This window comes from Phaseolus vulgaris, chromosome 11 (genome assembly GCF_000499845.2).
Source record: "Phaseolus vulgaris cultivar G19833 chromosome 11, P. vulgaris v2.0, whole genome shotgun sequence".
In the NCBI taxonomy this organism is placed as follows: Eukaryota; Viridiplantae; Streptophyta; class Magnoliopsida; order Fabales; family Fabaceae; genus Phaseolus; species Phaseolus vulgaris.
The window spans coordinates 36,895,201-36,909,454 of NC_023749.2; the positions used below are offsets into that span (position 1 = coordinate 36,895,201).

Genomic DNA, 14,254 nt, shown 5'->3' on the forward strand with positions numbered 1-14,254 from the left:
TGTGCACCCTCACCACTCTATCAAGATTCTTTTCATTCTTAATAACTTCATCTTTATTCATAACAATTAACTTGACTCAAACACAAACAAGGTATCAAGAAAAACAACTTTGTCAAACATCTTAATAGAAACTTTTAACTAAGTCTTGAGGCTAGACTTAAACAAAAATCTACACACAAGAGAAACAAAATAAACCCACTACCCTCAGGTTATCCTAAGGATGAACCGCTCTGATACCATTAAATGTAACACCCCATAATTTACATATAACTATTACAATACTAGTTCTACATATTTCTATACAAGCTTACAGTTTTTCAAAATATTCCTAATACGTGATTAGGACATATAGAAATACAAATATTTACAATATAAGTTTCAAAATCAACGCCTTAAAACTCTTCTGATCCTCAGACACCTGTAAGATCATCTGCTCGTGTACGTAGTACAGTCATCGCAGTTCAAACACAGCAAGAAAAGCAAGGGTAAGCTAGTGAAAATAGAATTTTATAATATACGCAGTTAAATCAAAAGAGAAAACCAAGTTACATGATCAATTTCTCAAATTATACAATCTTCTTCAAATCCCAACATCTCACATAGATCTCACATGGATCTACACATCCAAGATATTCAACAAACAACGTCTTCCGGAAGACCCGTATTAAGTAAGTCCTACCAGAGACTAACACCTGATCCAAAGATTACCAGCGAATCCAACATAAAGGATCAGGGTAAGTTCAATACAACCCAAGCCGTGCATCTCATATGTCACGGTGTGCATGAACTCCCCCATCAGCTTCTCACCACCTGATATCTTAGTCTATGTGACTTAGATCATCAGTGAAGCTCGGAGATCTCTGTTACTGTACCGCCCTGGTGGTCGGGAGTGATGACGTGGCATCCCGCTACAGTATAGGCGTGTTGGCAAGGCGCCAGGTTGGTAGAAAGGAAGGAAGTCGGGGGAGGGGGGGGGGGGGCTCGTGAAGTCGCCAGTTATCAAGTTGGCGTGTTCCGATCTCCAGCATACCAGAATAGGCGATCACCGGGTTAAAGATGAAGTCGCCAGATGTAAACTCAGGCGACCAAGCGATTGGAGATCGCCAGAAAAAGCACATCGCCGAAGATGAAGGAGAAGCAGATTATGAAGGCGGCCGGCGAGACCACAGGGAAGGTATATGAAGGCACCCTAACTCGCCAGTTCCAGTAGAGATCGCACTCCCAAGTTGGCTATGTACTGGGCAGTACCATGCATAGGTAACTTAGTAAAACAAGAGTAGAAGCAGCGCCCAAGTCAAGGAGGCTCCAGATGATGGCACGTGTACAGTTGGATAAGAGCCACGTGTCCAAGTCTGTAACTGCTAGGAGAGAGAAAGTAACCAGGTATATAAGAGTTCTCAACGAACTTTCTAAGGTACGCACGTTCAGATATACTCTTTACGCTTGCGAGTTATAGAGCTGACTGTGAGAGAGGATTTGCACGGTTCTTGTTCTCTTAGTATTTGGTGATTCGGTCACTGACTTGGGCGTTGGAGTGCGATCGGCCGCAGCGGCGCCGCTCTGTTTCTTTGCAGGTTCTTGAGGTGGATCTCGAAGAGGAACGGAGGTGTGAAGCGGTGCACACGTCGATCCTTTGACGAGGCAGTTTCCAGCGTTCTAGTCAACAGGCAGGATCATTAGGCGCCCACCGTGGTGCCGTGTAAAACTTGCTCCCATCCACAGCGTGAGTTCTTGGAGGTTTTCGAAGTTTTCTGCGTGGTTGTGTGCTGGTGCGACCATCGTTCGCTGTTTGCTCGAAATTTGTTCGGTGAATTCGCGTTTTACACCGTTCGTTTGGGTTTTCGATCGGTGAAGAAAGGTTTTTCTGCTGTTTACGCGTAATTTGTTCGGTGGAGTTGAGTTCCTTCGCTCGTTTGGTTATCCGTGCGAAGAGCAGTGGTTCTTGGTGAAGTTGCAAGTTTCTTTGAAGGTTTGCGGTGTTCTTGAGTTTTCTCGCGGAGTTTCGCACAGTTTCTTCCGATTGATCGCTGACTCAATCGTAGCTAGAGTAAGTGTTGTTCGCCGCATTCTGTGATTCGCTGAGTTTCATGAGAAAAATGAGAAGCAATCGCTCAAGTCCAGTTGCGCCCGTCGCTGCCGAAGGCGCCGCTGCCATGACCATGGCGCAGATGGCAGAGATGATGCGTTCGTTGCAGGCAACTGTGGAAGCCTCACGCATAGAGCAGGCGAGAATGCATGAGGACCTGGTCGCCTCTCGCGCCAGGAACGAGGAGCTCAGCAAGGTGACTGAGGAGCTGCGTCAAGCTCTTCAGGAGCAGCAAGGGCGTTCTTCTGCTGAAGAGGTGGCGCCGTCATTGCCACCTCGCGTTTTCCCTATGCCTTTTGTTCAGGCGATTACTGATACGCCCATTCCTACGAGCGTGGTCCCTGTCAAGGCTGTCTTTACCGGCGTGGAGGATCCAGAGGCCCATCTGACCACGTTCCATACGCAGATGATGTTGTCGGGAGGGTCAGACGCCGTGTATTGCAAGATGTTCGTAAGCACGCTCCAGGGAACGGCGTTGGAGTGGTTTGTGAGCCTACCTAACGGTCACATAACTAGTTTTCAGCAGTTCTCTAAGGTTTTCGTCGAGCAATACATCGTGAAAAAGGCACCGCCCAGGGTGTCTTATGATCTGTTTGATATAAGGCAGTACCAGGGAGAGTCCCTCAGAGACTACTTAAATCGCTTTGGAGCGCAGATGGTCAGATCGCCGGCTAAAGATGAAGAAATGCTGGTCTATGCATTCAAGAAGGGCGTGCTGCCGGGACCATTCTGCGAGGCCTTGATCAGGGCTCACCCTGCAACGTTTGCTGAGGTCAGGCGACTTGCGGTGGCTCACATCGCCGACGAAAGTGAGGTCGTTGAGAAGAGAGGGAGCGTGGCTCCCGCTAGGCCACGCGCCCAGACCAGAATCCAGCCGCAAAGGGTGCTGGAAACAGCGGCGGCGGCCAGGAAGGACCAAATGACTCGCCATCCTTACGATAGGAGGAACAAGGGGAGGAGCCAGGGGCGCCAGCAACCAGCACGCCGGGAATACAATCGCCCGCCTAAGCACAAGTTTGTCATGGGATTGGCGGACCTGATCGCCATTCCCAATATATCTGCTAGGTTGAAAGCGCCTGAGAAGGTGGGCGACAAGGTGCTGGGACCAAAGCCAGACGCCTGGTGCGAGTTTCACCAGGGCTTTGGCCACACTTTGGACTCGTGTTTGTCCTTAGGGTATCAGCTCGATGATCTGGTTAAGAGCGGATTCCTAAATGACTATCTGCTGGATAGGAGGACGGGGGGAGCGTCGAGTTCCCAGCCAGCAGGTGGAGAAGCCCAGCAACACGAAATGCCTATCCACGGGGAAATCCACACCATCGCAGGAGGCTTCTCAGGTGGTGGATGCACCGCATCGCAGAGGAAGAAGTACGCGTGGTCGGTGATGACAGTGGATATGTTTGAAGATCACTCGCCGGAGGTAGACATTACGTTCACCAAGTAGGATCTTCGGGACGTTGTGCCCCATGACAACGATCCCATAGTCATTTCGTTGGTGACGGCGGGAAGGAAGGTCCACAGAGTTCTGGTGGACCAAGGAAGTTCGGCAGACGTGATGTTCTGGCCGACTTTCACGCAGCTGGAGTTGCCCCTTGACCAGCTAAGGCCCTATGGAGGGTGCCTGTACGGGTTCGCTGGTGACCAGGTGGAGGTCAGGGGATATATTGAGTTGAGAACCACGTTTACAGATGAGGCTGGTTCGAGGACGGAGAAAATCAAGTACCTCATCGTAAACGCTCCTTCGGCATACAACATCTTGTTGGGAAGGCCCACGCTTAACAGGATAGGCGCCATTCCGTCGACTCGGCACATGAAGGTAAAGTTGCCGTTTATGGAGGGGGTGGTGATCACGATCAAGTCTGATCAGAAAGAAGCGAAAAAGTGCTATGAGAATAGCCTGAAAAACAAGAGATCAGTGAGTTATGTAACAACCACCCCACCTCCCGGTGTGAAGCCCAGATCGACGGTAGCGGACAAGACCGCCGGAAGGGACGTGGAGATGGTGGACGCTGAGCTAGTGGAGGGAAACGCTGGCCTGGAAGAGGAAGAGGCGCGGAATCGCCCTGAGGAAGCGAGAGAACAGGGAATCGCCAGGGCGGTGATCGCCCGAGAATCCAGGCCAAAACTTGTCGAGCAGTGGCTCGAGAAAGAGATCGGGGGAAAAATCTTCAAGTTGGGAAGATCTCTGGAGGTCGAGCTCCAGGACCAGATCGCCAAGGTGATTGAGCGGCATCTGGATGCGTTTGCATGGTCCGCTTCGGACATGCCCGTGATTGATCCTGACTTCCTGTGCCATCATCTGGCGATGGACAGCTTGGTGAGACCAGTGCGACAAAGAAGAAGAAAGTTTAACGAAGAAAGGAGGCAGGCGATTAGAGATGAAACTCAGAAGCTCCTCGCTGCAGGCCACATCAGGGAGGTCTAGTACCCTGAATGGCTGGCGAATGTCATGCTGGTAAAGAAGAGTAACGGGAAATGGCGCATGTGCGTCGATTTCACTGACCTGAACAAAGCTTGCCCAAAGGATTCGTATCCTTTACCAAGCATAGACGCCCTGGTGGATAGTGCTGCGGGGTGTAAGTGTTGAGCTTCCTGGATGCCTTCTCGGGGTACAATCAGATTAAGATGCATCCCATGGACGAAGAGAAAACAGCCTTCATGACGGAGAGGTCGTGCTACTGCTACAAGGTGATGCCGTTTGGGCTGAAGAACGCGGGGGCCACGTACCAGAGGCTGATGGATCGAGTACTTGCACCGATGCTGGGAAGGAACGTGCAAGCGTACGTCGATGACATGGTCGTGACCTCGCCGGAAAAGAGCAAGCACGTTGCCGACTTGGAGGAATTGTTCACGACGATCACCAAGTTCAGATTGAAGCTGAACCCAGAGAAATGTATTTTCGGCGTGGAAGCTGGGAAGTTTTTGGGTTTCCTCTTGACTGAAAGAGGCATAGAGGCCAACCCTGATAAGTGTGCCGCCATCTTGGCGATGAGGAGCCCAGCTACGGTGAAGGAGGTTCAGCAGCTGACAGGTCGAATGGCAGCCCTGTCCCGTTTCGTGTCCGCTAGCGGGGAGAAGGGCCATCCCTATTTTCAGTGCCTGAGGCGCAACAATAAGTTTGTTTGGACGAAAGAGTGCGAGGAAGCTTTCGTCAAGCTGAAGGAGTATCTGGCGAGCCCGTCGGTTCTGTGCAAACCGCTGGTGGGAACCCCTCTCAGGTTGTATTTTGCTGTAACTGAGAGGGCGGTGAGTGCGGTGCTCGCCCAGGATCAAGACCAGGCTCAGAAGCCTATTTATTTTGTGAGCAAGGTGCTGCAGGGCCCCGAAACGAGATATCAGGCCCTGGAGAAGGCTGCGCTGGCTGTGGTATTTTCGGCGAGGAGGTTGCGCCACTACTTCCATAGCTTCACAATACTGGTGATGACTGGCCTGCCCATCCAGAAGGTCTTGAAGAAGCCTGACGTTGCAGGAAGGATGGTGAAGTGGGCAGTAGAATTGTCAGAGTTTGATATCAAATATGAGCCCCGAGGCCCGATTAAGGGGCAAATCTTTGCAGATTTCGTGGTCGAGCTCTCGTCTGAGGCAACGTGGGTTGAAGGGGACGATTTCCGTTGGGTACTTTCGGTGGATGGATCGTCGAACCAGCAGGGCAGCGGTGCTGGAGTCATATTGGAAGGACCCAACGGCGTGCTGATCGAGCAATCTCTGAGGTTTGCCTTCAAAGCCAGTAACAATCAAGCGGAGTATGAGGCGCTGATCGCCAGAATTTTGTTGGCCAAAGAGATGGGAGCTAGGGTGCTGATGGCTAAGAGTGACTCGCTGCTAGTCACAGGGCAAGTAACAGGCGAGTTCCAGGCTAAAGATCCACAAATGGCGGCCTATCTGGAATATGTGCAGGAGTTGAAGAGTTCTTTTGCCTCCTTTGAAGTAGTGCATGTGCCCAGAGAGCAGAATGCCCGAGCTGACTTGCTAGCTAAGCTCGCCAGCTCAGGCAAGGGGGGTAGGCAGAGGACGGTGATTCAAGAAACTCTGAAGACGCCGAGAGCATTTGTGGCAGATCACCTGGTCCTTCAGATAAGCAAGTCGACGGAGAAAGCCGCGAGAAGCCATAAGTCCCTGACGCAAGAAACTCTGAGATCGCCAAGAATTAGAGCTTGCCGGGGAGAGAAGGTGAACGTGATGCAGGTCTGCGCTACCCATGAGCCAGACACTTGGATAACCCAGTACAAGCGGTGCCTGGCGGATGGCTTTCTCCCGCTGGATCCGACTGAGGCTAGGAAGGTAAAGAAGAATTCTAGCAAGTACACCCTGATTGATGGCGATCTGTACAGGTTTGGGTTCACTCACCCGCTCCTGGAGTGTATACATGGCGAGAAGTGCACGAGAATCATGGCGGAGCTCCACGAAGGTATATGCGGAAGCCACGTCGGGGGTCGAGCTCTGGCCGCGAGGACTCTCCGTGCAGGATACTACTGGCCGTCCATGAGAGAAGATTGCAAGAAGTATGCCCAATGTTGCAAACAATGCCAGCAGCACGCCGATTGGCATAAGGCGCCTCCCGAGGAGTTGAAGTCGATTTATAGCCCTTGGCCGTTTCATACCTGGGGAATCGACATCCTGGGACCTTTCCCGCTGGCGATCAGGCAGATGAAGTACTTGGTGGTGGCGATTGAATATTTCACCAAGTGGATCGAAGCAGAACCAGTGGCCCAGATCACCGCACACAAGATCGAAGGTTTCGTGTGGAAGAACATCGTGTGCCGGTTTGGAGTGCCTAAACGCCTGGTGTCGGATAATGGGACTCAGTTTGCAAGCCACCTGTTGAAGAAGCTCTGCGAAGGGGTGGGAATTCAACAAGTGTTTGCATCCGTCGAGCACCCTCAGACAAATGGCCAGGTGGAGTCAGCTAATCGGGTGTTGTTGAGAGGTTTGAAGAGAAGGCTAGAAAAAGCCAAGGGAAGCTGGGCTGAGGAGGTGCCCCGTATAGTATGGGCGTACCACACCACCGAGCAGTCAGGAACCCATGAGACCCCGTTCAGTTTGGTCTATGGGTGTGATGCGATGATTCCAGTAGAGATTCAGGAGAGCTCGCCGAGATTCCTGAACTTTGTAGAGGAAGACTCGAATGAAGAGAGAAGGCTGAACCTGGATCTACTGGATGAGGTTAGAGAGGAAGCGAGACTGAAAGCTGAGGCGGTGAAGAGAAGGATTGAACGAAGCTACAACTCGAAGGTGATGCCAAGGCAATTTAGAGAAGGCGACCTAGTGATGAGAAAAACCCACCAGTACGAGATGGAGAATAAGCTGTCGCCTAAGTGGACGGGACCGTTCAGGATAACCGAGGCGCTCGGGAACGGCGCCTACCGCTTAGAGACGCTGGAAGGAGCGGCGATTCCTCGCACTTGGAACGCCACGCACCTGAAGTTGTACTATAGTTAAGAGCTTGCAAGTAAAGACAAACACAAAAAGTTATTTACGATGTTTCTGATAAAACAGTTTGAAGGGGGCACTCTTTTTTCCCTAAGGAGGGTTTTTAATGAGGCCACCCAATAAAAGAAGAGTTTACGAAGTATAAGGCGTTTTCAGATTGCATGCTTGCTGTTTTCCAGAAAAGTTTTGAAGAAAACCTTGTCACTTATACGTGATTTAAGGCGAGTTAAAGATATTTTGCATGCTTTCTAAAAAGTTTTTAAGTCCTCATCGTTTTTTGGCGATTGGAGGCATCAGTTAAAGTTTTTAAGTCCTCATCGTTTTTCGGCGATTGGAGGCATCAGTTAAAGTTTTTAAGTCCTCATCGTTTTTCGGCGATTGGAGGCATCAGTTAAAGTTTTTTAAGTCCTCATCGTCTTTCGGCCATCGGAGGCACCAGTTAAAAGACCTCAACGCCCGCGCGCGTCCCGAGGCATTTAAAAGACCTCCTCGCCGTCGAGCAAGTGCAGGCGAGAAAGAGTAAAAGTCCTCAGTGTTTCTGGGGGCAAGAAGATGTAACCCCTGGGGCAATGTAGAGGCAAGTAAAAGTCCTCAGTGTTTCTGGGGGCGAGAAGATGTAACCCCTGGGGCAATGTAGAGGCAAGAAAAAGTCCTCAGTGCTTCTGGGGGCGAGAAGATGTAACCCCTGGGGCAATGTAGAGGCAAGTAAAAGTCCTCAGTGTTTCTGGGGGCGAGAAGATGTAACCCCTGGGGCAATGTAGAGGCAAGTAAAAGTCCTCAGTGTTTCTGGGGGCGAGAAGATGTAACCCCTGGGGCAATGTAGAGGCAAGTAAAAGTCCTCAGTGTTTCTGGGGGCGAGAAGATGTAACCCCTGGGGCAATGTAGAGGCAAGTAAAAGTCCTCAGTGTTTCTGGGGGCGAGAAGATGTAACCCCTGGGGCAATGTAGAGGCACGATTTAAAGACCTTCTCGCCTGTGAGTGAGTTCAGGCGAGTAAAAGACCTTCTCGCCTGTGAGCGAGTTCAGGCGAGTTAAAGACCTTCTCGCCTATGAGCAAGTTCAGGCAAGATAAAATCCTTCTCGTCTCGAACGAGTTCAGGTACGGTGTAGAGGGTGGAAGAAGTTCTGAAGGTGGCTAAGGTAGGTTCGAAGAGAACGCCTAGCCACCCGGTCTCTCGCTCTGAAGCACAAGGAGGCAGAGAAGGATCCGAAAGGCATCTCTACCCCCAGATCAAAGAGCAAGGGCCAAGGCGTGAAGCCAGAGAGAAGCTGATCGCCAAGAGTTTCTGGTGACCAGGAAAAGTTCAAACGATGGCGAGAATGTTAAAGGACCCGTTTTGGTGGAGCAGATCGGGTGAAGCAGTGTTTAAACCAACAGCTGGGCCAAAGTTTGTTGCTTAAGGAATGTTTTTACGATAAGGTTAATTGCCTTAAGTTTACGAATCGATAAAGTGATTGTTGCTTAAAGGTTGAAGTGGTTCGAAGCAGTTAAGTCAAAGATCGTGCCTACGGTTTTGCTAAGACATTTCTTTGAAATTAAACACGCAAGGAAAGTTGAAGCGATTGAAAGAGTCAAAGGAGGAAAAAAAAAAAAACGTAGACTTTGTCATTAACAGTGAATAAAAGTTCAAAACATATATACAAAAGGACATAAAGTCTATTACAGGTTATAATGCAAAGGAGAGAATGAAAGCGATGGATGAATTAAATTAGTCAGTCTTCGGCGGGCACCACTTTTCCATCCACCACTTCATTATCCAGCGACACCATGCTGAGATCCAGGTCGGGGAACAAGCAAGCAAATTGTTCCCGTGCAGCTTCGAATCCAGCAGCCAGAATTTGAGCAGAGTTTAGCTTGAGTTCTTCAATTTGCTTCTGAAGTTCCTCAATCCGCTTCTTGAGATCTTCAGTTTGCTCTTTCAGCTCCTTGTTCTGTTGATCCAGCTCTTCGACCTGCTTCTTGAGTTGTTCGTTGGTCTCTTGAGCCTGGAGAAGGTCTCCAGCAACCTTCTTGGATTCCGTTTGCACTTGGGCCAATTCAGCAGCTACCTTTCCCTTCTCTTCGTTGGCTTTGGCGAGATCAGCTATGGCGTCGTCCCTTGCCTTTTCCACCTGCCCAAGGAGGGTCTCTCGGTCGGCTGACCTTTTCTCTAGTTTTTGCACCTTGACGGCGTCGGCCTTCATGAGAGCCTCCAGGTCAGCCACCTTGACGCGGTAAGGCACAATCTTGCTCTCTAGTTCGATCTTTTCTTGAGCAAGCTGTTGCACTTTGTGGCGGAGATCGGTGGCCTCTTTGCGCGCCAACCTGAGCTCGGTGTTCATTGCATCCTCCACTCGGGAGTGTTCAATCTCCGCCAGCGTCAAGCTGAAAGACAACTTCTCCACCTCAACCCTCATGGTGCTGTTCTCGGTCTTGAGGTTGAAGAGGTCGTCTTGGAGCCTCCTAGTAGAGCTTTCCACAGCTCTGGTGATGATGGCTGGGATGTCTTCTGCTATTGTTTTCAGCTTAGCAGATAGAGGCTCCCACATCCTCGTGACCTCAAGGGGGAGGTTTGCTGCTTGTAGAGGCACTAGAGGCGTTGTGGGGGCCTGTTGTGGGTTCTCGTCGCCACCTTCCTTAGCAGGTTCTTCAGTGGGCGCTTGTTGGCGTGGCGACGGAATCGGGGATTCGGTGATCAGAATCGGTGAGGTATGAGCGACCTCATCCCCGATTGGAGCAACCTCTGCGGCTGAGGCATTTGAAGGGGAACCCCCTCCCGCTGATATATGTGGCGTGGAGGGGCTCGGGGGGTCCTCCATGAAGTTTGGCTCTTGGGCCTCAACCGCAGGCGACGCAGTGGCTAGCGGGATGGCTTGGACTGGTGAAACAGGATCTTGTGGGGGTGGCGAAGATGGAGGAGGAGCAGGTGTGGATGGTGGCGTTGATGAGGGAAGAGGGGGTGGTGCAGGTGGTGAAGAAGGTGCCACCCTCTTCCTCTTTGTAACGAGGCCATCCTCAGTGACCTCGTCATCTTCTTCCTCATCCTCTTGGACTATCTGGGGAGCCTTCCTCTTGGGCCTCTTAAGGACTAGTTTCTTGCGTTGGGCAGGTTCCTTAGGTGGCGATCGCCCGTGGACGATGGCTGTCTCCACCACCGAGTTGGGTACCGTTTGAGAACCCATCGCCAACCCGTGGGTTCGGGCGAGCGCCCTCAGTTCAGCAAGCATACCTTTGCCCAACATGTTATCTGCATGGAACGAAAATGCATAGGTTAACTCAAGGAGAAAATAAGTGCACAAGGCAGTATGCAGCATAGCAGATAATCGGTGCAGGAAATATAAAACCTAAGTCTTGCGCATAACGCACAAGACGCCCAGAAACAGTCAAATAGCAGCAGTGTTAAAACAATAGTGAATGTTCTAACCTATTCGAATTTCGAGTTGGTCCTCGTAGAATTCGAAGCAGATCAGGGTGGTGGTAAGGAAGGTGATGTTGGCATCCGCGACCCTTTTCCAGAAAAGGCAGAGATCTCGGTCCAACGCTCCCATGCTGTCAGGACTCCTGGGTCTCCTGAAGCAGCTTTTGGACTCTTTCTTCCCCTTGTCCACCCAGTACAAAGGGAAGCCGTCGAGTAGGGAGGCGTCCTTGTCGTTAGGGCGCACTTGGACGAATTTCCCTTTCCAATCTTTATAGGATTGCTGGAAGATAGCAAAGATGGACCTCCCAGCAATCGCGTTCAAGCTAACCCACAGGCGGTCTCCTGGGTGCTTGGCTTCGAAGAGAAATAAAAATACGTCCACGGATGCGGGCAACCCCAGGTGGTCGCACATAACTTGGAAAGCTCGAACAAACGCCCAGCTGTTGGGGTGAAGCTGGGCGGCGGCAATGTTGAGCTCGGTAAGGAGTTCCCTCTCGAATCGGGTGAAGGGAAACTTCAGTTTCACCTTCTTGAATAGTGTTGTGTAGACGAAGCAGAAGGGCCCGTCAGCACTCACTTTGTCATCAGCACAAACGGGCAGATCGGGGGAGCAAGGCAGCACTATCATTCTCTCGTCGTGCTCCTTATGAAACGATTGGTTGGGCTCATCCCCCTTTGTCAGCCGCAAAACTGCTCCCGCAGTATTCACAGAAGATGTCTCCCTCAGAAGGGTCGAGTTGGCCCAGGGATACAAGGTTTTGAAGTCTGGCAAGGGAACGGGGGCTCCTCCGGCGATAGGTGGAGTCGCCTGGGCCAGGTTAGGGCGGGAAGACGCAGGCCTCTTAGCCTGGGAAGATGAAGCGCCACGAACTCGTGGTGGGTCGTGTGCTTGAGAAGGGGGGTTTCTTGATGAAGGAGGAGGATTCGGGGTGATCTTTGTGCGAGTCATTGTTGCAGCTGCAAAGGAAGAAGAAAAGGAAAAATGATCAGGGGTTACAAAGGCTGACTCGATCGTGGAAGGAAGGTGAAAAACGAACGAACGTAGGTTCGTTGCGATGATTGACGAAGCCCTAAGTTACGTAGAAGGAGAAATGGAAAAAGCAACCCACAGCGTATGCACCAGGCAGTTACAGGATGATGCGAATCGGTTAAAATGCAAGGAAAACCAGCAGAAGAAGGAAAGTAGGTACCTTTTGATGATCAGGAGGACGATGAAGGTTGATGGTGATTCAGAGTGATGGAGAGCGCTGAGAGTTTTTTGCAGAAGAAGGTTAGAGCGTTCGTGAATGCGAGGGAAAGTGATGGAACAGTATTGAGTGAAAATGGGTTTAAGAGTTTTTTCGAAAATGGGTTTGGGAAGCGCAAACGATAACTGAAGGTAACCGTTGATGAAGCCGCGTGTCGAGTGATGGACAAGGGGTTTGGTGGAGCGTCAGAGCGGCAGAAATTACAAACCGCTTGGAATTCTGCGTCAGTGCCACGTAGATCGGTGTTGACGTGACTCTTTCAGTCTTTTCGCTGGACAAGTCTTCGCTTAAGACTGGGGGGCTTGTGTACCGCCCTGGTGGTCGGGAGTGATGACGTGGCATCCCGCTACAGTATAGGCGTGTTGGCAAGGCGCCAGGTTGGCAGAAAGGAAGGAAGTCGGGGGGGGGGGGGGAGGGCTCGTGAAGTCGCCAGTTATCAAGTTGGCGTGTTCCGATCTCCAGCATACCAGAATAGGCGATCACCGGGTTAAAGATGAAGTCGCCAGATGTAAACTCAGGCGACCAAGCGATTGGAGATCGCCAGAAAAAGCACATCGCCGAAGATGAAGGAGAAGCAGATTATGAAGGCGGCCGGCGAGACCACAGGGAAGGTATATGAAGGCACCCTAACTCGCCAGTTCCAGTAGAGATCGCACTCCCAAGTTGGCTATGTACTGGGCAGTACCATGCATAGGTAACTTAGTAAAAAGAGAGTAGAAGCAGCGCCCAAGTCAAGGAGGCTCCAGATGATGGCACGTGTACAGTTGGATACGAGCCACGTGTCCAAGTCTGTAACTGCCAGGAGAGAGAAAGTAACCAGGTATATAAGAGTTCTCAACGAACTTTCTAAGGTACGCACGTTCAGATATACTCTTTACGCTTGCGAGTTATAGAGCTGACTGTGAGAGAGGATTTGCACGGTTCTTGTTCTCTTAGTATTTGGTGATTCGGTCACTGACTTGGGCGTTGGAGTGCGATCGGCCGCAGCGGCGCCGCTCTGTTTCTTTGCAGGTTCTTGAGGTGGATCTCGAAGAGGAACGGAGGTGTGAAGCGGTGCACACGTCGATCCTTTGACGAGGCAGTTTCCAGCGTTCTAGTCAACAGGCAGGATCAGTTACCACATAGGCATCAATACTTAATACACAACAAACATCAGTCATACATTATCCCAAATGTATGAATTCAATTCCATACCATTCCGTCATACAATATCATTTCAAAAAGTTATCCGCAATATTCAAAAGTCTATTTGACATAAAAAAATAATACTTTAATACTAAATCATCAAAACCTAATATTTCCACAAATTTAAATAATATATAAACAATCAACCCAATATATATAACACACAACATCCCTGCAAGAAAAAAATTGAATATTGGGACCACGTCCCTTCCACATTCAGATCTTCTATCCTAGGTGCTATTAAAAATTAAATTTAGCTTCCCTTACCTCAATTGTTTGCTTTCCAAGCAACTTTTAGAATTTTATTCCCCACCGTTTGGATAAGCTTAAAGATTTACGGGCCTAATGTAAATTATCCAAACAGAACAAAATTTCAGTATATAATAGAATAAGTTGAGAGGATTAAACTTCTCAACTGACCCCACCAAGATTGATGACTAAATCCTAAGGAAAAACAGAGAACAAAGGATATTTAGAGTAAAAATGAACTTACTCTGTTTGAAAATCTGATCGGGTAGAAATGTTCCTGAACTCCTCAGCTACAGCGTGGTATGATCAGATTCTAAAATAGATGAAGATTGGGAGAGAAATTAAGAGAGAGGGAGAGAAGAGAATTGGAGAGAGAGAGAAATGGAGATAAGGAAGAAAAAGAAGAAGAAAGAAACTGTGCGTGGGGGGGGGGGTCCTCTGTTTCTGCTTTTTTTAAAAAGAAAAGGTGTTGTTACACAATGTAGAAAAGAAATGATAAAGAATAACCTGTTCTTCAAAAACTGAAAAGAAGAAATGAGAATGAATGGATATATGTTTATCAGAACCTATATAAACTCAAAACACCATGATGCAGTTGCCAAATTTGTGAAACATAAGCATAACAGAGGAGAAAAATGTGAGAGAGAGTTTTGGAGGGAA

The 14,254-nt window shown here is 49.7% G+C and overlaps 1 long non-coding RNA gene across 1 annotated transcript; it reads right to left on the reverse strand.

Annotated features, from left to right (window-relative positions):
- Nucleotides 1-302: 302 nt before the first annotated feature.
- Nucleotides 303-14,030, reverse strand: LOC137830611 (uncharacterized). The gene is made up of 3 exons (XR_011084247.1): nt 13,839-14,030; nt 13,613-13,687; nt 303-430 (listed from the first exon to the last, which is right to left on the reverse strand). It is a non-coding gene; the product is annotated as an uncharacterized lncRNA (long non-coding RNA).
- Nucleotides 14,031-14,254: the final 224 nt, after the last annotated feature.